Source organism: Panthera tigris, chromosome B4 (genome assembly GCF_018350195.1).
Source record: "Panthera tigris isolate Pti1 chromosome B4, P.tigris_Pti1_mat1.1, whole genome shotgun sequence".
In the NCBI taxonomy this organism is placed as follows: domain Eukaryota; kingdom Metazoa; phylum Chordata; class Mammalia; order Carnivora; family Felidae; genus Panthera; species Panthera tigris.
In genome coordinates, this window is record NC_056666.1 from 52113227 (window position 1) to 52135278 (window position 22052).

A 22052-nucleotide genomic window follows, 5' to 3' on the forward strand; every position below is an offset into this window, starting at 1 on the left:
GGAGTGTGAGCAGGGGAGGGGCAGAGAGAGGTGGGGACAGAAGATCTGAAGTGGGCTTTGTGCTGACAGCAGTGAGGCTGATGTGGGGATCGAACTCATAAACCATGAGATCATGACTTGAGTGGAAGTAGGACACTCAACTGACTGAGCCACCCAGATGCCCCTAGGGTTAAAGTACTTTTTAAGCTTTTGCTTCTAAGACATTGGGCAAAGGAAATCATATAACCTACCCATATTCAAGAGTGAAGAAACAGATTCTACCTTTTGGTTGGAGGAAAAACATTTGAGGCCATTTTTGCAATTTGTCATGCTTTTTCTGACCTTCTAAAATCACAGCAGAGCTACCTGTAATTGAATAGTCACAGAGCTATGTCAATCTAAGTCTTACTAGAGCTGCACATAGTTATGAATCTTATGTTAAGCCTATCTTCAAATTCCTTTTTCACATGTCACTAATGCTGCAAATACTTGCTTGACCTTATTTTCTTGTTTATTCAGGGCTTGGCAGGAAAGACCTTGAATCAACTTCCAAAGAATAATTCATTCTTTATTGGTTGTTAATCGTGGAAATTAACTGCTGGTTTCACCAGTAAAGATATCAGTAGAACCATGAACATTCAGAGATTCCTAGAGCTGATATATTGTCCATTTTAATGGAAAATAGAGAAGGCTCTTTTGGTTTTCTTCATTAAGAAGAAAATCAGCTGACTCTTTTGGCTTCAGGCATTTCAGTATAATACCGTAGAGTTCCAGAATGCCATCTTCTCCTGTATTCTATGGGTGGGGGTGTGGATAGAATCTCTGCCAGGAAATAAATTCAGTTTCCAAGAATCCTTCTTCCTATTCAGGGTGACCAAGGCCTCTCTTGAAGCTGATCTGCATTTTAAGGGATTTTAAGACATGGGTGGATTGATCTTTGAGTCTGATACCTTCTCTGAGGTCAAACAAATTGTCTAAATAGAGTCACTAAACTTGCTGGAATTATCACTGTATTTTGGATTATATAGCGTGTACAGAGAAACTTCTTTTAAAAAAATTTTTTTTTAATGTTTATTTATTTTTGAAGGAGAGAGAGACAGAACGTGTGTGGGGGAGGCACAGAGGAGAGAGGGAGACACAGAGAGGGAGACACAGAATCCGAAGCAGGCTCCAGGCTCTGAGCTGTCAGCACAGAGCCCGAATAGGGGCTGGAACTCACAAACCGTGAGATCATGATCCGAGACTAAGTCGGACGCTCATCCACGGAGTCACTCAGGCGCCCCAGCACAGAGAAACCTCTTGATGCAAATATTTTGCAAGCCCTTTTTTTTTTTTTTTTTTTTTTTTTTTTACTAATAGCTTTGTTTCCATTTGGTCCGCATTACTTGGAGAGGGCTCCCAAACTGCCTCAGTGGCTGTAGGGACGGGCTCATGTTGGCCCCTTGACACCAGTGGGATGCCAGAGGAGCCCCTCTGAGGCCACTGAGCTCTGGAGGCCTTCCAAGGGAAGAGACACCGCGCAGTCTGCGGAGGCGAGTCAGGTGATCGCCATCTTCCTGATGAGTTTCACCTCCCTATGCAGGAAGTGCTTCTGCAGGAAGTCACAGAGACGCGTGTCTGCGCAGACAGAAGCGGGGGTCGCAGATGCAGGAGGGCTGGGTTCAGGTTCTTCTCCAGCACCCTGGCAGGTTCCATGGTGGTCAGGGCTTTACCCCAGTCATCTTGGGATGGCTTCTTAACTTGCGGGGAGAGGCCGCAGCCACTGCGGGTTTGGCATTTTCAAGAGAAGCTGGTGCCCTTGCGCTTGTGAGCTAATTCGCAGAAGCGGCCCACGCCCTCTCCCAGCCACACGGTCTCAGTGCAAATAGAAGCCTGGAAAGAGGTAAGTGTAAGAGGCCCGCAGGTGCAGATAGACAGTGGCGAGCACCAGTGGAATAATTCTGACAAAACTGAGAGCTCATGGTTGATCGGCAATGAGGAGCTAAACTCAAAAAAGTACTAGCCGGCCCTGGGGGCAGAGGATGGCAGAGAAGGTGGTCTTGGAGGCTGAGACTGGCTAGTTGGAGGGTGGTCCGAGGCTGGAATAGGGGGCGACTAGAAGAGGGAGCATTTCTGAGTCTCTTCTGTCCACTCTTTTTTCTTTTTAAGTTTATTTATTTATTTTGAGAGAGAGAGAGAGCTTGTGCAAGCAGGGGAGGGACAGAGGAAGAGGGAGAGAGAGAATCCCAAGCAGTCTCCACCCTGTCTGTGCAGAGCCCAAGGGGGGTGCCATTTCAGGAACCCCAAGATCACGACCTGAAGGAAACCAAGAGTGAGATGTTTAACAGAGTAAGCAGCCCAGGTGTCCTCTTCTGTCCACTCTTGGTCAGGGACAGATCCATGGGATTTCTGGGCACACTGTGAGCTAGAATTATTCTTGAGAAACATTCTGAAGTCTGGTCTCACTTATACCGCACAGGAGGTATATATATTATATATATTTGGATAGATTTTTGTTTTCTCCAGTTGTAGATGACATACCCTTTTTTTTTTTTTTTTTTTTTTAAGTTTATTTATCTTGAAAGAGACAGAGCATGAGCAGGGGTGGGGGCAGAGAGAGAGAAAGTGAGAGAGAAGTCCAAGCAGGCTCTGTGCTGTCAGCACAGAGCTGGACTTGGGGCTCAAACCATGAACTGAGAGCTCATGACCGGAGCCAGAGTCAGACACTTAACCCACTGAGCCACCCAGGCGCCCCTGTTAAACCCTTTTAGGAAAGATTTCTGCAGAGACTTTTAGAATAGGCTCCTGTGTAGTAAACACTCTTTTTTTTTTTTTTTTTTTTTTAAAGAGAGAAAGCACAAGCAGGGAGGGGAAGAGAGAGGGAGACAGAGAGAGAGAGAGAGAGGGAGAGAGGGAGTCCCAAGCAGGCTCTGCACTGTCTGCTTGGATCCCCATGTGGGGCCTGAACTCAGGAACCATGAAATCATGACCTGAACAGAATTCAAAAGCCAGACGGTTAACCGACTGAGCCACCCAGATGTCCGTCCCTGTAAACACTCTTTTTACTTGATTTGAAAAGTGCTTCTATCTTCTTTCAGAGAATTGTTGAGGATTCTTTAGCTCACATGTGTGGTTTTAGCTTTCTCTTCCACAGGGCCGGCCTCTCACAATACCCCATTTTCTTCACAGGGTTTATTGGGGATGGGAGAATTCAGTTCGGCCAATCAGAGACTTTCCTTGGTGTTTTTTTTGTTTTTTTTTTTTAAATGAGTGGAGCTCCCTCTGTTTTTTCTCTATGATCATTTAAGGATAGTGGTGAGTTACTAATGTGCAACCATTTAATATCTAGAAACAATAAACTTGTGTTTTTTTGCTTCTCACTTCCTTATGTTATATTCCCACATTACTCCCAGGCATTCTCATTACTTTGAGAAGTGAGCAAGAAATAACGGATTATTAGGGTTTAAATTTTTTTCGTCCTCCAAATGGGGTTTGGAGAGCCAAAAGAGAGGACCTGAGAGAATCTAGACACAGAATTTATGCTGTAGTTATAGCAGGAAACTTGAGGAAGAATGAGGTGGCCTCCTCCGTATCCCCGAGGAGACCAGTGGAGGACCCCTGGGCTAGGAGGGTGCAGTCTTACTTGTAGGAGACCAGAGTTGGAGAGTGAGAGGTCTTCACCTGGGGGGGTCAGCATTAGGAGCCTGATGAGTTTCACTGGTGGCTGTGTTGAGGAAGACGATGAGAGCCAAGCTGATCCTTGCAGATCATTCATCACGCTTCATGTGTGCCAGGTATGGATTATACACCAGAAGGTCACCAGTCCATACTGAGACTTTGACAAGCTCTGTTGAAATTATCTAGTCTGTACATTTCAAGGGGCTAGCGCACTTCTCTCCCTATTTTCCTTTCTTCTCTCCAATAAGATGAGGGAGAGGAATCATAAGATCCAGAAGAATGATTTTTTTTTTTTTGCCATGCTATGAATGGTTTTTCTCATTTCCATCCAAGAATCTATTCTTTTCCCATTAATAAATCACATATAAAATTTATATATATAAATGGGCATGTCTCTGGCAGGCTACCATTTAAAATAACAGGACTCAAACTTTCCTGCATTTTCCATGAAAGCTGAAGGATAGAAGGAAAGGAAGGTGCTGTGGAACATACCTACAGTTTGTTGATGGCCCGAGATGGGCCACACAGTACTGGAACTGCAAAACTCATCTGCTGAACCTCATAGGTTTTTAATATCTGGTAGGCTGCACAAATGGAACTTTTCAAATTTGAGTAGAGACACTTGGGGAATTTGGCAGAGTAGGGTTATATTCATGCTACTCAGTTAAAAAAGAAAAATAACCTGGGCAATAATGGGAACAGAACAGATGGATCACACTGAAATTTCTGGAATATTCTGAGAACACTATAGATTAAATAGGATTTTATGAACTGGCCTAGAGAGCTGATGATTGTTTTAATGAAAAAATGCATTCCAAGTTTCAGCTCAGGATATCTGGAACACATCTTTGTCACAACTCCGGAAGGATTCACAGGAATTTCACTTTCCCTTTATTCTGATCTCGGAGATGGGAACTATACTCTCTTTAAACTGAAACTCCGTGGATAGAAGCAGGAACAAGTGGGTGGGAATGTTGATTTTTATCTCCATGGATAAAGGGAATTTTACAGCAATGAGAGCAGGGTCTCTGATGCCAGGGTCATATCCATACATATCTTTATGAAAAGTAAAGCAGCTTAGAAAAATGTGGGAACAGAGCCCAGAACCCAGGATTTGGTGGGAAAGCAGGCCAGAACTTCCTTCCTGCATGTGAACCCTTGACTTCTTCATGTGCTGCTTAGGGTGCAAATAGCCGATAATGTCACTGAAGCCTACACTATCTTTGAAGCCTGCCTGGCATGCAGTGATACCGATGTAGTATCTGCTTTCTTTTTCATTCTGGGGACAGCTGGGATGGACTTGGTGCCTGGGCATACTTTGTGAACTCATGACATGGGAGGGGGCCAAGCGTGGTCAGCACCTGAATGGTTCTGTCTGTAGAACTAGGGAACATGGTTTCTCACTGATTAGATTGGAACATGAGACAAAGATAGCCTTGATCTGTCTTGTACAGATTTGGTTTGAAAAAATCTTAAAAAGACACTGAAAACGACTAAAATTTTCTACTTTTGCCTGGATAAAATAATTTTGTGCGGAAATCTATATATTGACATCTAAGCATAAAGAAATGCAGGTATTAGGTGTTACAGAAAAACAGATGAATCACCTCTCTTTTCCCTCTACCTCTTCTCTCTCTTTTCCCCATTTTCTCCTTTTTAATAGTTAATTTAATAGATAAAGTACATCTTTAAATGACTATAAAAATAAGGATTATGTTTAGACAGTTTCCCAGCTGGAATGCACTGTTTAAAACAGTCTGTTTTCATGGCCTGCACTGTTTATTTTATATTCAGAGATGTGGGCACGTGGGAATGGTTTGGAGAAAATATCTGTTTGCTTCTGCGATTGATATAATACAGAAGCAGAGGGTAGAGGTTCAACAAGCTGTCTTTCTAAAGCCAGATGTACAGTCTTTTCTTTTATTGCTATTGGCAAGTAGCTTTATGAGAAAAGAGAAAAAAGAAAAAAGAGGAAGTCATGGCAAGTCATGAAGAGAGAAATCCATTCTGTCTCTGAAAGTGTAACACCCACGATTTACAGAAATAAAGTTCTCAGTGATCATTTGGGGTCTCATTCTGGTGGAAAAGCTCAGGACTATTTCACTACTTGCATTGAAAAGTAACAATCGGTTATATAAACATGGTACCTTAGTTTGAACTCTCAGCACATCTGCTATCAGTGATCAATTGCAAGAGCCTTCCAACCTATCTCTATATGTTCAATTTCACTTTCTCACTTTCCCGATCAGTCCATTCTACATCCTGCCACCAGGGAAACCTTTAAAATTGTGGATCTGACCGTGGCTGCACAAGGTCTTAAGGTTTTATAATGGTCGTTCTCTGTTGCCTCTAAAAGAGGTGAAAACTCTGGTCTGTTGGCTGAAACCAGTTTTCAAGCATATATGTAATATTTTTTGACCACATACCATGAGCCTGGAGAAAAATAAACCCCATGTAATAGTTGCCAACACTTAAAAATTAGAGAATTTGACAGAAAAGTCTGGATATTCTGCTATTACTAAAACACTGGACTGGCAACACTAGACTTATATTTTGTGTAAAAATAATTGAACTGTTCCATTTGGAAGGGCACAATTTCCCCAGTTTCCCACAGGGTTGTACACTTCCTGTCTATTTTCTCATTTACATGATTTCGTTTTGCTCATTTGCACGATCTCTTTGGCATTTACAGGCATTTAAAATTTCAACTCCTGGACTATGGGCTTAAGTCCAGCTCTTTAGCCTCACATATTAGGACCATCTGACTCTTATTAACTTTTCAGGCTCATTTCTCACATTTTCTCCTCTTGAACTGTATACTGCAAAAATACAGGTTCCCTTAAGACCCTGTGTAGTTTTACCCTTTCCAGGCCTTTCCATCTATCTGAAAAGCCTTCCCCCCTTACCAAATATATATTTTTTCTTCTGGAAAGTGTTTTCCTGATTTCCTTAGAGTTAACCATTCTTCTTGGAGTTTTTCTCTGAGCATTGAATGTACTTCCATGATTGATTATACTACTCTATATTTTACTAATTGGTGTAAAATAAGGAGAAACTTTCTTTTACAAGCAGCAAGTATCAAATTGCTTGCCGTGAGGGCCAATCTTTGAAGAGGGGAAGCTGTGATAAACTTGTCCAGGAGCTGAAGCTGAGCCCTTTGGACTCAGGGACCCAAATAAGTCTCTGCACCCGTTCCTCCTGGGGAAGGGGAACAGGTAAATTTGAGAAGACAGAGGCAACTTGGAAGGAGGACAGAGGTTTCAAATGGAGGATTTTCAAGTGAAAACCACCAGAAGAACTAAGTCCAGAATTAGTTGAAAAGAAGGAAGGAGGCTGACCTTCCAGAACATACTGGGAATGGAAAGCAGGTGCGGGGGAGGCAGTTACTTTTTACCACAAGCCTGTACTGTTTGAAATCTAGAAATCAAATTCATGTAATAGTTTGATAAAAATTTTTAAAACTATATTTAGGAAAACTACAGTGTTAACATTTGATTTTATATGATCCTTTTCTATGGTCCTATAAATTGCCATAAAGAATTCAAATAATCAGGGGTGCCTCGGTGGCTCAGTGGGTTAAGCATCCCACTCAGGTCATGATCTCCTGGTTCGTGAGTTCAAGCCCTGTGGTGGACTCTGTGCTGACAACTCAGAGCCTGGAGCCTGCTTCGGATTCTCCGTCTCCCTCTCTCTGTGCCCCTCCCCAACTCATGCTCTGTCTCTCTCCCTCTTTCAAAAATAAGTAAACATTAAAAAAAAAAAGAATTCAAATAATCACCAAGTTTGGGGTGACATTTTTTTTTAAAGGAAACCAGTAAAGAAGCTGGGTTCTAAGCACTGGCTTATGTGAGAACAGAAGTGGCAGCGTGTAACTGTTAGAGAACAGCTCATATCTTAACGAGATATGTATTTTTCTAAATAGAATATTTGAAAAATTTGAATTTCATTACATTTTTTCTGTCTTTTTATTTATTTATTTTTATTTTTTTAATTTAATTTTTAATTTTTTTAAAATTACATCCAAATTAGTTAGCATATAGTGCAACAATGATTTCAGGAGTAGATTCCTTAGTGTCCCTTACCCATTTAGCCCATCTCCCTTCCCACAACCTCTCCCGCAACCCTGTTTGTTCTCCATATTTAAGAGTCTCTTATGTTTTGCCCCCTCCCTGTTTTTATATTATTTTTGTTTCCCTTCCCATATGTTCATCTGTTTTGTCTCTTAAAGTCCTCATATGAGTGAATTCATATGATTTTTGTCTTTCTCTGATTGAATAATTTACTTAGCATAATACCCTCTGTTTTCATCCACATAGTTGCAAATGGCAAGATTTCATTCTTTTTGATTGCCGAGTAATACTCCATTGTATGTGTGTGTGTGTGTATGTGTGTGTATGTGTGTGTATGTGTGTGTGTGTATATATATATATATATATATATACACACACACATACGTACCACCTCTTCTTTATCCATTCATCCATCGATGGACATTTGGGCTCTTTCCATGCTTTGGCTATTGTTGATAGTGCTGCTATAAACATTGGGGTGCATGTGTCCCTTCGAAACAGCATACCTGAATCCCTTGGATAAATACCTAGTAGTGCAATTGCTGGGTCGTAGGGTAGTTCTATTTTTAGTTTTTTGAGGAACCTCCATACTGTTTTCCAGAGTGGCTGTACCAGCTTGCATTCCCATCCTATGTCTTTTTTAAAAAAAACATTATTTAAATTCAAGTTAGTTAACATACAATGTAGTATTGATTTCAGGAGTAGAACCCAGTGATCCATCACTTGCACATAACATCCAGTGCTCATCCCAACAAATGCCCTCCTTGGAGCCCATCACACATTTAGCCCATCCCCCCCCACCTCCCCTCCAGCAACCCTCAGTTCTCTAATACAATATATTTTAAAAATATTTTTTTAATTTTTAAAAATAATCTCTGCACCCAATGTGAGGCTCAAATTCACAACCCTGAGATCAAGAGTCGCATGCTCTACTGACTGAGCCAGGCAGGCACCCCTGTAAATACAATATTACAAGAATTTATCAAACTAATACATGTACTTGATTAAAAGATATTACAGAACGTGTAAGGAAAAAATCATGGTCCCTACCCTACTGTTGATCAGCCCCAGTTCCATCCTCCAGGGTTAACTTCTCTTCTTTTATTTTTTGAAAATGTTTTATTTTTGAGAGAGCGAGAGAGAGAGAGAGAGAGAGAGAGAGAGTGAGAGTGCAGGTGTGCGCAAGTAGGGGAAGGGTAGAGAGAGAGGGGAACAGAGGTTCCTAAGTGGGCTCTGTGCTGACAGCAGTGGGCCACACACATGGGGCTCACACGCGGGGCTCAAACTCATGAATCGAGATCATGACCTGAGCCGAAGTCGGACACTCAACTAACTGAGCCACCCAGGCACCCCTCTCTTAATGCTTTTAAACTGACTCTAGATTTAGCTCTAGTGGTGGTTACCTTAACATCTCCAAATAATATGCTAAGGTCACTGCAGCAGATTGTGTTTTCTAAAGCTGATCAAGAGTGTGTCTCCTATCTCACATAACTTCCTTTTAAAAAACATTTTATTATGAAAAGAACACTTAAGGTGAGATTTACCCTGTTAACTTTTCAAGTGTAGAGTATACTGTTGACTGTAGGCACAGTGTTCCACAGGAGGTCTCTGGAACTTACTCATCTTGCTTGACTGAAGCTTTATGCCCATTGATGAACACCTCCTCATATCTTCCTCGCCTCACACCTGGCAGCTGCAATTCCACTCTTTGAGTCTATGGATTTGACTATTTTGGGTACTTCATATGAATGGAATTTATGCAGAATTTGTCCTGCATATTTTACTTGGCTTTTCCTCAAGTCACGTAACTTTCTAGAAACTTGCCATTCTCCTATCAAGAGGTAGCATTTTTGTCTCTTCCCCTTGACGTTTGAAGAGCTTTATTTTTCTTCCCCCAAATCAAAATGTTTTTATTTACATTTATAACTGGAATTTCCATCTGTATATAGGCAAGACTGTCACGCACACTGATGTCATTAAAATTTAATTATGCAAATAATTTTCAAATATTGATAGATGTGTTACCATTCGTACAACTTAAAATTTTTTTTTAATGTTTATTTGTTTTTTTTTAATGTTTATTTATTTTTGAGACAGAGAGAGACAGAGCATGAACGGGGGAGGGTCAGAGAGAGAGGGAGACACAGAATCTGAAGCAGGCTCCAGGCTCTGAGCTGTTGGCACAGAGCTGGACATGGGGCTGGAACTCACGGACCATGAGATCATGACCTGAGCTGAAGTTGGACGCTCAACCAGCTGAGCCACCCAGGCGCCCTTGCCATTCTTACAGTTCTGTATCTGAGAAAATGAGTAATGTAGTTAGTGTGTAACCAGAGCACAGTTCTCCACAGGTGCAGACTTAGCTCTGCCTCCTACCTGCCCCAAGCACAGTGGAGTCACAGAAGCTCTTCTTGCCCCCCTATCAACTACTGCTTCCTGAGTCAACAGTGTCATGCAAGCTTTGAGCAGGGTATCCTGGCCATGAGCAGTGCAATTCTCTTTGGAAATTTAAATCCAGTGGCACAGAGGAGTTGTCATGAGCCGGGAAGTTCTGTTGTGGGCTCTGCTAAACAAAGTGATTGAACCTCTGGCCTAAGCCTGACTGGGCCCCACTCTCAGAATGGACTTGCAGAGGCTGGCTGCACTCATTCACTGTACCATCCCTTGAACCAGTTAATAAGAACGGGATCCCTCCACTGGGGTGATGCCGGCAAAGTAGGTAAAAGAAGAGAGAACACAGTGCCGAACACAATCTTCTGTGCACATGTTAGGTGCTTCACAGATGTTTACTTGTTGATCTATATGTAAAAAAGTACAGAAACTCGGTAAATTGCCCCAGGGTGACCACATCTTGTAGTCACAGTTCAGATCAAGAAATAATATTATCAGCAACCTGGAAGCCTCCCCAGAGCTCCCTGCAGTCAGTACCCCTTTTTTCTCCCCAAAGGTAAACACTATCCTAATTCCTAACATCACAGTTTATTCAATTTTATAGTCATGGCACCTTACCCTTGGGAAACAATACAATTCTCTAGCACCGTCATTTAGATTTCTCTGTTTTTGAACTTTATAGAAATGGAGTGGTAGCATGTGTATGTTTGTGGGGTTCATCCATGTTGAGGTATATAGTTGTATTTGACTCATTTTTAACTTCTGTAATCAGTCGGCTGTATCTATCATGATACATACATGTACCTTTTCTACTCTTAAAGGATAGTTAGATTGTTTCCAGCTTTGGACTGTTGCAAATAACGCAGCAGTGAGCATTCTTTGGCATGTCTTTTGGGACATATGTATGCACTTCAGTTGGGTATATATCTGGGAGTGAATTGCTAGGTCTTAGGGTATATGTAATTTTTTTTCCTTTTCCAGTTTTATCGCACTGTAATTGGTATAAAACATTGGATAAGTTTAAGAGGTACAGTGTGATGATTTGATATATGTATATATTGCAGAAATGATTACCACAATAGGATTAGTTAATACCACTCTCACCTCATATCATTACGTTTTTTTGTTGTTGTTGTGAGAACACTTAAAATCTGCTTTTAGCAACTTGGCAGTACATAATGTAGTATTAACTATAGTCACCATGTTGTACCTTAGATCCACAGAACATATCATCTTATAACTGAAAGTTTGTACCCTTTGACCAACATCCCGCATCTCCGCACTCCTCAGTGGCGACCACTTCCCTACTTTTTGTTTCTATGAATTAAGCTTCTTTAGATTCCACATATAAGTGAGAACATACAGTATTTTGTCTTTTTCTGTCTTATTTCACTTAGCATAATGCCCTCAAAGCCCATCCATGCTGTTGCAATTAGCAAGATATTATTCTTTCTCATGGCTGAGTAATATTGCAGTGTGTGTGTGTGTGTGTGTGTGTGTGTGTGTGTGTGTGTTTAAAATCTCTTCTTTATCCATTCATCTTGTAACGGACACTTGTATTGTTTCCATATCTTGACTTTTGTGGAGAAAGCAGCAGTGAACATGGGAGTGCAGATATCGCTTGAAGATTCTGGTTTCATTTCTTTTGGATTGTAATCCCAGGAGTGGGATTGCTGGATCATATATGATAGTTCTATTTGCAGTTGTCTGAGGAACTTCCATGCTGTTGTTCATAGTGGCCATGCCAACTTCCATTCCCACCAGCAGTGCGCAAGCGTTGCCTCTTTGCCACATCCCTGCTGACACTTGTTATCGCTTTGTGTTTTTGAAAGTAGCCATTCTAGCAGGTGTGAGTTGATAGCTCTCTGTGGTTTTGATTTGCATTTCCCTGATGATTGGTGGCGTTGAGCGTCTTTTCACTTCCTGCTGGTCACCTGTATGTGTTCTTTGGGGAGGACCTTTTTGACAGTCTTGACCAGCAGAATATTGTGAAAGTGATATTATGTGACTTCGCAGGGTAGGTCTAAAAATGTCATGAAGTTTCATTTGCATGTCATGAAAGCAGAAGGAAACAGAGTCAGAGAAGATACAACCCATATGTTTTGAAGATAGAGGAAGGGCCAGGAGCCAAGGAATGTAAGGAATGCATTTCCAAAGGCTGGAAAAGGCAAGGAAAGGATTCTCTGCTAGAGCCTTCCAAGGGAGCGTAGACCTTCTGAACCTTAATTTTGGTTCAGTGATACTGAGTTTGGACTTCAGGCCTCTAGGACTAGGAGAGAATAAAATTCTGTTGTTTTAAGTTACCGAGGTTGTGGTAATGCACAGCAGCAGCCATGAGAGGCAGGATGGCAAAAATTATACGAAAAGATGCTCATCATTAGACATGAGGGAAGTGCAAATTAATAACAGAATGCAATACCAGAACATACTTATTAGAGTAGCTACTATTGAAAAAATAACAAACTGACTAGTATGTATTGTATACTAATTTTAATGAGTAATGGAACATGCAAATATATTTTCTTGTGTTTATGTAAAAGCTTTAATTTCTTTGGATATCCAAGAAATTAATCAGAGAGGTTACCTTTAGGGTGGGAGTAGGTGGGACCTGGGTGGGTGGGGAAAAGCGAGAGTATTTAAACTGTATTCTTTTTATGTAATACTTGATTTTTGATTCTGAACAAAATCTTTTTTTTTTTTTTTTTAAATGAAGACTTACACAATAGAAAATATGATTTTGGTGGATGTGAATGAGGCCTCTTTACTGGCAGGCTTCATCTGAAAGTGCGTGGCCAGGGACCCTGTTGTTAAACTGGGATCCCTAAGTTCCAGAAGAATTTGTTGTGGTGCCACAGCATTGCCACTGGCCGCTCTGGTTCACCCCTGATGGTTAATCTTACTTCTTTGGAGAAAAATCATTTTTATATTCCTGGAGGTGGGGGGATGGGGAGGGACTGGCTGCTGAGCACCAGGGGGTAGGGATTGAGAGGAAGCCAGACTGTGCCCATTCAGTTGTTCCAGTGTTCAGCCTGGTCCCTCACTTTGGCTTCCATGGTAATCAGTGTTTCTGAGTTTCTGGCCCTTCTGTGGCTCTGCCGGGCAGACTGTCTCCATCCTTATCCACAGCCCTTTCTATGTGTATACCAGGCTGTGATTTTCCCTCCTCCATCAGTTACAAGTCTTCTACCTCCTAAGAGGTAAAGAAAAAAAAAAGAGGTGAAGAGGAAAGAAAGATGGGCTGTCCCCCATCTTGAAAAGAAACTAGTACATTTACTGGTTGTTTTCATTTCCTAACTGGTCTGTGAGCTCCTGGAAGGTAGGAAAGTTTATTCGTTTTTATATACCCAAAGAATATGAGTCCCTGTCCAGTTAGAAAATAGAAACCATACTAAAGATTTCAACAGAGACAATTTAATCTTTATTTATTTTTGACAGAGAGAAACACAGAGTGAGAGTGGGGAAGGGGCAGAGAGAGAGGGAGACAAAGAATCCCAAGCAGGCTCCAGGCTCTGAGCTGTTCGCATGGAGCCTGACACGGGTCTCAAACTCACCAACAGTGAGTTTATGACCTGAGCCAAAGTCGGACGCTTAACCAACTGAGTTACCCAGGTGCCCCTCAACAGAGAGAATTTAATATAGAGCATTGTTTCCATGGGTGGTTGGAGGAGAGAAAAAACAAAAGGGGGCACTGAGCTAAAGTGGAGATAATTACCGAAGAGGCGGCTACCAACCCCCTCCTGGGGAAACAACAGAGAAGAGGTTTGGGTTGTCAAAAGCTAGAACTCCGAGTAGAGGACCTGCAAAGCTGGGGCTCAGGCCTCTGAGGAAGGGTTATGACCGGGTTGCAGCTAGTAACTCTGATGGCCTGAGATGAGGTCGGTTAGGGGTGCCATTGGTACTTGCGCTGGGAACTGGGTGTTGCAGCTGGGACTGGTGCTACTGACAGGAAGACTAAGCAAAGGGAAGGAGAAAGTTGCTTGCTTGTCTGCTTGATCTGCTTTCCAGTCTCTCTCTAGTGCAAGTCTTAGCAGGAAGCCAGCTAGCAAAGGAGCCTGGGAAATGTATTTTGCAGAGTCTTTGTCCCAGCATCACAAAGCACAGTACAGAATTGGATTTGGAGTTGAGAGACAAAAGCTAAAAAGAAAAATGGCATAAAGGATATGTATATACATTAAAAAAAAATGTTTTATGTATATAAAATAGATTCAAAAAGTGTATTTCTAGCCCAGATCTCTTTTGAAAGTTCTCTTTCTTTTTCCTTTCGTTTTCTTTCCTTTCACTCATTTATTTTGAGAGCAAGAGAATGTGTGAGAGAGAGGGGGGGAGGGGCAAAGAGAGAGGGAGAGAGAGAATCCCAAGCAGGCTCCGCGTTGCCAGCACAGAGCCTGACATAGGACTTGATCCCATGAACTGCGAGATCAGGACTTGAGCCAAAATCAGGAGCCAAACACCCAATCCATTGAGCCACCCAGGCACCCCCAGGCTTGTACATCAAACTGTTTATCAGTCACCCCCCTTTTGTTTGTCTCATGGGGATATCAAAGGCAAACACAAAAAATTAACTGCTAAACATAAATCAATTTCCCCATACTCATTGTGCCTAAAACATACTACACGTCAACTTTAAACTGAATGAAAACAGAAGTGTTGTTTTCCAGATGAAGAATAGTTACCAAAACTCAATGAATTACGTTTCTTTTTTTTTTTTTTTTTAAATGTTTTTTTATTCATTTTTGAGACAGAGAGACACAGAGCATGAATGGGGGAGGGGCAGAGAGAGAGGGAGACACAGAATCGGAAGCAGGCTCCAGGCTCTGAGCCATCAGCCCAGAGCCCGACGCGGGGCTCGAACTCACGGACCGCGAGATCGTGACCTGAGCTGAAGTCGGATGCTTAACCGACTGAGCCACCCAGACGCCCCAGTGAATTACGTTTCTATCAAAACTTGCCCTTCCTCCTGTCATCCTGTCTCATAAAGGACAATATTGCCCAGCTACTAAAGCCTAACTCATAAATGATTCTCTATGTCTTCCCTCAACCCTCCCTTCCCAGACACAGAGTCTTGTCAGTGTTACTACTTTGGGTCTCTTGACTCTGTCTTCTCTATGTTGCTTCTGCTGTTGCCTCAGTTGGCCCTGATGATATTTTCTGTGGGGCGGTGCAATTGCTTCCAAACTGGTTCCCAGCTACTGTCTTATTTTTCTCTACCCATTCATTTGCTGATGACTACAGTGATTTTTTAAAAAATAGACAAATCTTGGGGCGCCTGGGTGGCTCAGTCGGTTAAGTGGCCGACTTCAGCTCAGGTCATGATCTCACGGTCCGTGAGTTCGAGCCCTGCGTCGGGCTCTGTGCTGACAGCTCAGAGCCTGGAGCCTGTTTCAGATTCTGTGTCTCCCTCTCTCTGACCCTCCCCCGTTCATGCTCTGTCTCTCTCTGTCTCAAAAATAAATAAACGTTAAAAAAAATTAAAAAAATAAAAAAATAAAAAAATAGACAAATCTCAAGTAAGTACTAGAGATGTAATGGATAGCACGATGACTCTAACGTCATCATATGTTGAGAGTAAACCCTAAGAGTTCTTATTATAAGGAGACATGTATTTCTTGCCTCCCCGATTTCTTTTTATTGTATCTGTATCTGTGTGAAGTGATGGATGTTAACTTACTGTGATTATTTCAGAATCTGTGTAAGTCATACCTTTATGCTGTATAGCTGAAACTCACAGAGTGATGTATATCAATTATGTCTCAATTAAACTCGGAAAAATATATGAATCTTACCAGATCAATGTCAAGTTTGTATCATTGAAAGGATAAAGGTGCTAGTAAGGTATAATTTTTAAAGACCGGCCTAAACTGGGGAGGGGAGAGCACTGTTCACCCAGTGTCAGTAACAGAAGGTAGACAGAAAAGAGAGCTGTGCATGCTCATGACCCTGTTTGAAATTACTGAATTCCTGTTTTGTGCAAGGGTTAGAGGGGGATATGGAGAAATAGAGGAAAAAGATTGATCTTGAGGCTTAGAAATTGAAAAGGTAAGATGAAAGGAACATGAGGTAAAGATTAGAAAGCGAAGAGAGAAAAATAAAATTGGAGTCATAACTTTTGTTTCTATTGAGTTGGTAAGTAACAGAATTTTTGCATTAATGTGAAGGAAATTATTATAAATCCCAGAAGTGTCTGTAACAGTTCCCTAAAAAGATGTAAAGAAAGGGACCCCAACTGATATTGTAAAGGAGAAAGAAAAAAATAAAAAGGGAATGATGTGGTTCTTTTTTGAAGTTCAGGGGAAGACCAAAGAAAGTTACAAAAAATTTCCGAGTTGCCTTTTTTTTTTTTGTTGTTGAGTTTAATATCAAGACAGCCACCACCATTTTCAAGAGTCTGGAAAAGGATTTTCTGACATCTGCCAAATGATCCTTAAACAAGAGCAGGGCAGGTCTTGGTGCGGCATAATGTGTGGTTGATGGAGTAGGTTTGCTTTCTAAATGGTTAAGTCTGGTATATCCTCTATTTGAAAACAAGAGAGTTAAAGATATCATAAGAAAAATTATGGAAAATTGGCAGCTGATAAAAAAACAGTATGCTCACATCTGTTAGAGCTGTGGGTCACCTTGTTAAAAAAAAACAAGAAACAGAGGCAGAGCAGGGAAATCTACGTTTTCAAGTGAAAGGGAAGACTTAAGGGAAAGAGGTGGTAAATCTATCAAAATTGTATTGCACAGTGCTGTAAGCATTTTTTTTTTAATTTTTTTAACGTTTATTTTTGAGACAGAGAGAGACAGAGCATGAACGGGGGAGGGTCAGAGAGAGGGAGGCACAGAATCTGAAACAGGCTCCAGGCTCTGAGCTGTCAGCACAGAGCCCGACGCGGGGCTCGAACTCACGGACCGCGAGATTATGACCTGAGCCGAAGTCAGCTGCTTAACCGACTGAGCCACCCAGGCGCCCCCATGCTGTAAGCATTTAAAGATGATTGCGATAGAAAGGGTAAGAGAGTAGTTAACATAAAATAGCTATTTCATTGGGATATGGGTAAAAATATTGCTGCCATCAGAAGCTTCCTCAGTAATGCTTTTGATCTAAATATGTTATAAAAGGTTAAAAACAAAGCCAAAGGGGACCTGGGTGGGCTCAGTCAGTTAAGCATCTGACTCTTGACACAGGTCATGATCTTGCAGTTTGTGGGTGCAAACCCCATGTTGGGGCTCCATGCTATCAGCTTGGGATTCTCTCTCTCCCCCTTTCTCCCTCCCCCTTTCTCCCTCCCCCTTTCTCTCCCCCCCCCCCCCCCGCCCCTCCCCTGCTTGTGTGTGCGCTCTCTGTCTCGCTCTCTCTCAAAATAAATGAATAAACTTAAAAAAAAAGTAGAGGCACCTGGGTGGCTCCATTGTCGGGCATCTGACTTCGGCTCAGGTCATGATCTCACGGTCCGTGAGTTCAAGCCCCGCATCGGGCTGTGCTGACAGCTCAGAGCCTTGAGCCTGTTTCAGATTCTGTGTCTCCCTCTCTCTCTGCCCCTCCCCTGTTCATGCTCTGTCTCTCTCTGTCTCAAAAATAAATAAACGTTAAAAAAAAAATTTAAAAAAAAATGCCTGTTACCCCTGGCATGAGCCCCTCTGGCGTTTAGGATGCTGAGGTGAAATGAGGTTACTCTAGTTTGTGAATCTGAATACCTGGTGTCAAAATCAATAATCCTGCTATTTGGGACTTGAATGCTTTTCTTTCTTTCTTTCTTTCTTTCTTTCTTTCTTTCTTTCTTTCTTTCTTTCTTTCTTTCTCTTTCTTTCTTTCTTTCTTTCTTTCTTTCTTTCTTTCTTTCTTTCTTTCTTTCTTAAATGTTTATTTTATTATTTATTTATTTATTTAAGAGAGAAAGCACACAAGTGAGTCGGGGAGGGGCAGAGAGAGAGAGAGAGAGAGGGAGAGAGGGAGACAGAGACTCTAAAGCAGGCTCAGAGCTATCAGCGCAGAGCTTGACTTGGGGCTTGAACTCATGAACCATGAGATCACAACCTGAGCTGAAGTCAGCCGCTTAACCAACTGAGCCACCCAGGCGCCCCTTGAATGCTTTTCTTTATAGTATCCACTTGGCTCTGTCTTATGTAAGCATCCTTTAAGACTGCTGTCCAGTAGAATTTTCTGTGACGATGGAAATGTTCTGTGTCTGTGTTATCCAATAGGGTAGCCACTGGCCTACTTGAGTACTCGAAACGCAACTAGAGGAACTGAATTGAAAATTCTGTTTGAATGTAATTATTCACAACTTAAATTTAAATCTCCACAGGTGGCTAGTGGCTACCATATTGACAGTGTATGTTCATGGTATTGAGACTGAGCCTTTGGATTAGCTCACTAGTTTATTTCACAAGAGGGAACAGTCTTTCCTTTGCTTTCCACATAATCAGAGGAATTAAGCTGATTAACTCAGGCCATCAAGATAGACTGAAATTTCACTGCAGCCTAAGACTTTGTTCATAATTCTATTGTTTGTGTGTCCAGTGGCCCATGCGTCCAGGAGATTCCAAACCTCTCTTCTTGATTAATCAGGGGAGACCAAAAAACAAAAACAAAAACTTGGGGAAAAATTTCTTGGCCAATTGAATCTAGGAAGAGAGGGCCTAAGGCTGCATTCCAGTTGTTTATGGCCACAGAGTGGTGTGGGAAGGCATCTGGAAGTTCCCCCCTCCTAAGGACGCATCTATGACCTCTCTCATAGAATGCCACCAAAGAAAATTGCCAAAAACAAGACATGACAAAAATAGCAAAACCAGGGTGAGATTAGTCCCAAAGGATGCCAGTGGAAGACAGAGTTATGACTGGACCAGAAGCCTTCTTGCCATACAAAACTAAGACTCCTCATGATGCCACCTGGACTGCATTTTGCCCTTTTAAGGAAGAAATTGGAGATGAAAATCCTGAATTGACTCGAGCTCAGATCTAAACTGAGAAACTTCAGGGGCGCCTGGGTGGCTCAGTTGGTTGAGTTTCTGACTCTTGATTACTTCTCAGGTCATGATCTCACAGCTTGTGAGATTGAACCCCACATTGGGCTCTGTGCTGACAGTGTGGAACCTGCTTGGGATTCTCTCTCTCCCTCCCTCTCTCTGCCCCTCTCCTGCTCTCTCTCTCTCAAAATAAGTAAACGAACATTAAAAAAAAAATCAAACGTGACTGAAGTTACTCCCCAGAAAACTCGAGTTACAGAAAATAATAGACTGTTTCTTTCATATGCTTATCTCAGGTGTACTCAAGCATATTAATATAAAAAAGATTAAAACAACAAAATAGACTGCCATCAGTAGAAGAATGCATCATTTGTGGCCTTGCCATACAGCGTAGCCTGCACTGTGGCAAACACTAAGGAAGTACTGCTCTATGAGCCAGTGTGGAAGAACTTCCAAAATACTGAGTAGAGGAAGCAAGTCACAGAAGAATATATCAAACATTATGTAAGATAATAAACAGGCAAAATGGAGTAATCCTTGTCTTTGGGATTCACATGTAAGTGGTAGCAACTATAAAAACAAAGAGAGGAATAATAAGAAAGTCAGTATAGGAATTATCTCTGGGAGTTGAGGAAGAGGGTGGAATCAAGGGGGCATCTGTGGTAATGGAAATGTGCTTTTCCTTACGCTGTGTGGTGGGGACAAAGTTGTTTACTTTTGTTGTTATTACTATTAATGAAATAACCCATATGCCAAAGGAATAGTATATGTATAGTGTGATGTCATTTCTTTTTCTTTTTTATTTAAAAATTTTTTTAATGTTTATTTTTGAGAGAGAGAGAGAGACAGAATATGAGTGGGGAGAGGGGCAGAAAGAGAGGAAGACACAGAATCTGAAGCCGGCTCCAGGCTCTGAGCTATCAGCACAGAGCCCCATGCAGGGCTCAAATTCACAAACTGTGAGATCATGACCTGAGCTGAAGTTGGACGCTTAACCGACTGAGCCACCCATGTGCCCTTGATTTCATTTCTATAGAGCTTAACATCATATAGAACTAGAAAAATAAAAATCATACAGAATTATGTCTCGTTTCTAGATTCATATTAAAATGATAAAATGCACCCAAATCCAGGATAGCGGTTAACTCAGGGAAGAGAGAAGAAAATCGTCAAGCAGGGCTCACAGGCGCTTCAACTTCTAGAAGTCATTTCCATTTTTATTTCTATATGCCTAAAATTTTTCACCAAAACTATGAAAAGCAGAAGCCAACGTGACTTCAGTAGAGAATCTTCAGGGAATGCAGCCTCAGAAGAGCAGATTGACGAGAGAAGAAAGGACACGAGGAAAGACAGAGGCCGCATTATCTCTGGGTTCACGACAATGAGTGCTAGAGATATAAAGAAGTCTGTAGAAAACCCATGTGCAGAGCAGGGCATACAAAAGGCAAGCATTAGGCCTGTTGGCTGAGAATAATCTGATGTGAACAGCTGTGAGAAAACAGAGGCTCCCAGTATTTCATTCATTCCCTCAGCCCAGTTTTATTGACTGTTTCCATTGAGGGCTTTATTCTGCTCATCTCCTGTTTTGTGTGTCTTCTTCAACAAGTGGAGAACAAATGGAAGGGATTGAACAATTCAAAAACTAATCAGTGTCAAGTCAGTAAGGGCTTAAGAGGCTATTTAGCATCTTGCATTTCTGTTTGCTTGGTTGCTTATTTTTGAGAGGTAACCTAGGACAGGAGTTTGGGTATATGTTCTTGAACCAGATTGCTTCAGTTCAGGTTCCAGCTCCACCAGTTGTTGGCTGTGTGTTCCTAAGCCAGCTGCTTAACCTCTCTCTGTCTTAATTCCCTGGTCTGCAAAAACATGAGTGACTGGATCTATCTCATGGGGCTATGAGGATCAAATGAATTAATGTATGTAAAGCCTTCAGGACACCTGCCATATAAAGGTTTCCTAATAATTCTAGCCTCCTTCAGTTTTTTCAAGTTTCTAGGGTGAAATTAATTACCATCTTAGAAACAGTGTCAGAAATTGTCACACTGATTACTCAAGAAGACAGGAATAGGGTCAAGTATGGTGGGGCTGGGGCAGGGCAAGATAATCACGTATGTCCAGGTAGTAGAGGGTTAGACCACAGATAAAAAAATGTAAGAATCATTAGGATGCAGGTTTCAGTGATTGATCTTAAAGTAGGTCTTAAAATTCCCCAGGTGACACTGGATACCCCTCATTGTGAATAAAAAACTGTCCCCACTGCTGTCAAGTGACAAGTTTTATCCTGTTTCATTGCTCCCATTTACTTTCCTCCTAGGATGGCATTAGTCTGTGGTCCTTTCTTTTCTGGTGTAGTCCATTTTCACAGCGATCAAATGGACAGTGCTAGACATCAGGGAGGGAGGAGATAATGGTTTGTCGTCTCAAAGAGCAATAGCAGTTATGAAACCATATAACACATTTTGAGGGGCGCCTGGGTGGCTCAGTCGGTTGAGCGTCTGACTTCGGCTCAGGTCATGATCTCACGGTCTGTGGGTTTGAGCCCCGCGTCGGACTCTGTGCTGACAGCTCAGAGCCTGGAGCCTGTTTTGGATTCTGTGTCTCCCTCTTTCTCTGACCCTCTCTCTCTGTCTCAAAAATAAATAAATGTTAAAAAAAAAAAAAAAAAGAAACCATATAACACATTTTGGAAAAGGGATGCAAACTCATTTTGAAAAAGAAAAGGAAAACACAGATTCCAGTGGTATTTAATTCTGACTCCTAACAAAAAACTTGATAGGCATTCAACCATATAGTTCTCTGCTTTATTTGCAGAGATAGTGTGATGTCCAGTGAGGCCTAGAAAACATATATTTTTGTTACTTTCTACATGTTTTTTCAAGTTTGCTTCAGTAACTAGAGAGCTGAAAATAGTTATTTTTGAGGTGGTTCGATACAGTGTTTCTTATATCTGGGATATATGGGTTTTTATTTTTTATTTATTTCATTTTTTTAATGTTTATTTTTGAG

General features: G+C 41.6%; 1 long non-coding RNA gene across 1 annotated transcript in view; it reads left to right on the top strand.

Annotated features, from left to right (window-relative positions):
• Positions 1–1529: 1529 nt before the first annotated feature.
• LOC107179431 overlaps positions 1530–22052 on the top strand; it is a 201326-nt gene continuing 180803 nt past the window's right edge. The window contains exon 1 of the long non-coding RNA XR_006219813.1: positions 1530–1861. This is a non-coding gene — a long non-coding RNA (uncharacterized LOC107179431). The remainder of the gene's footprint in view (positions 1862–22052) is intronic.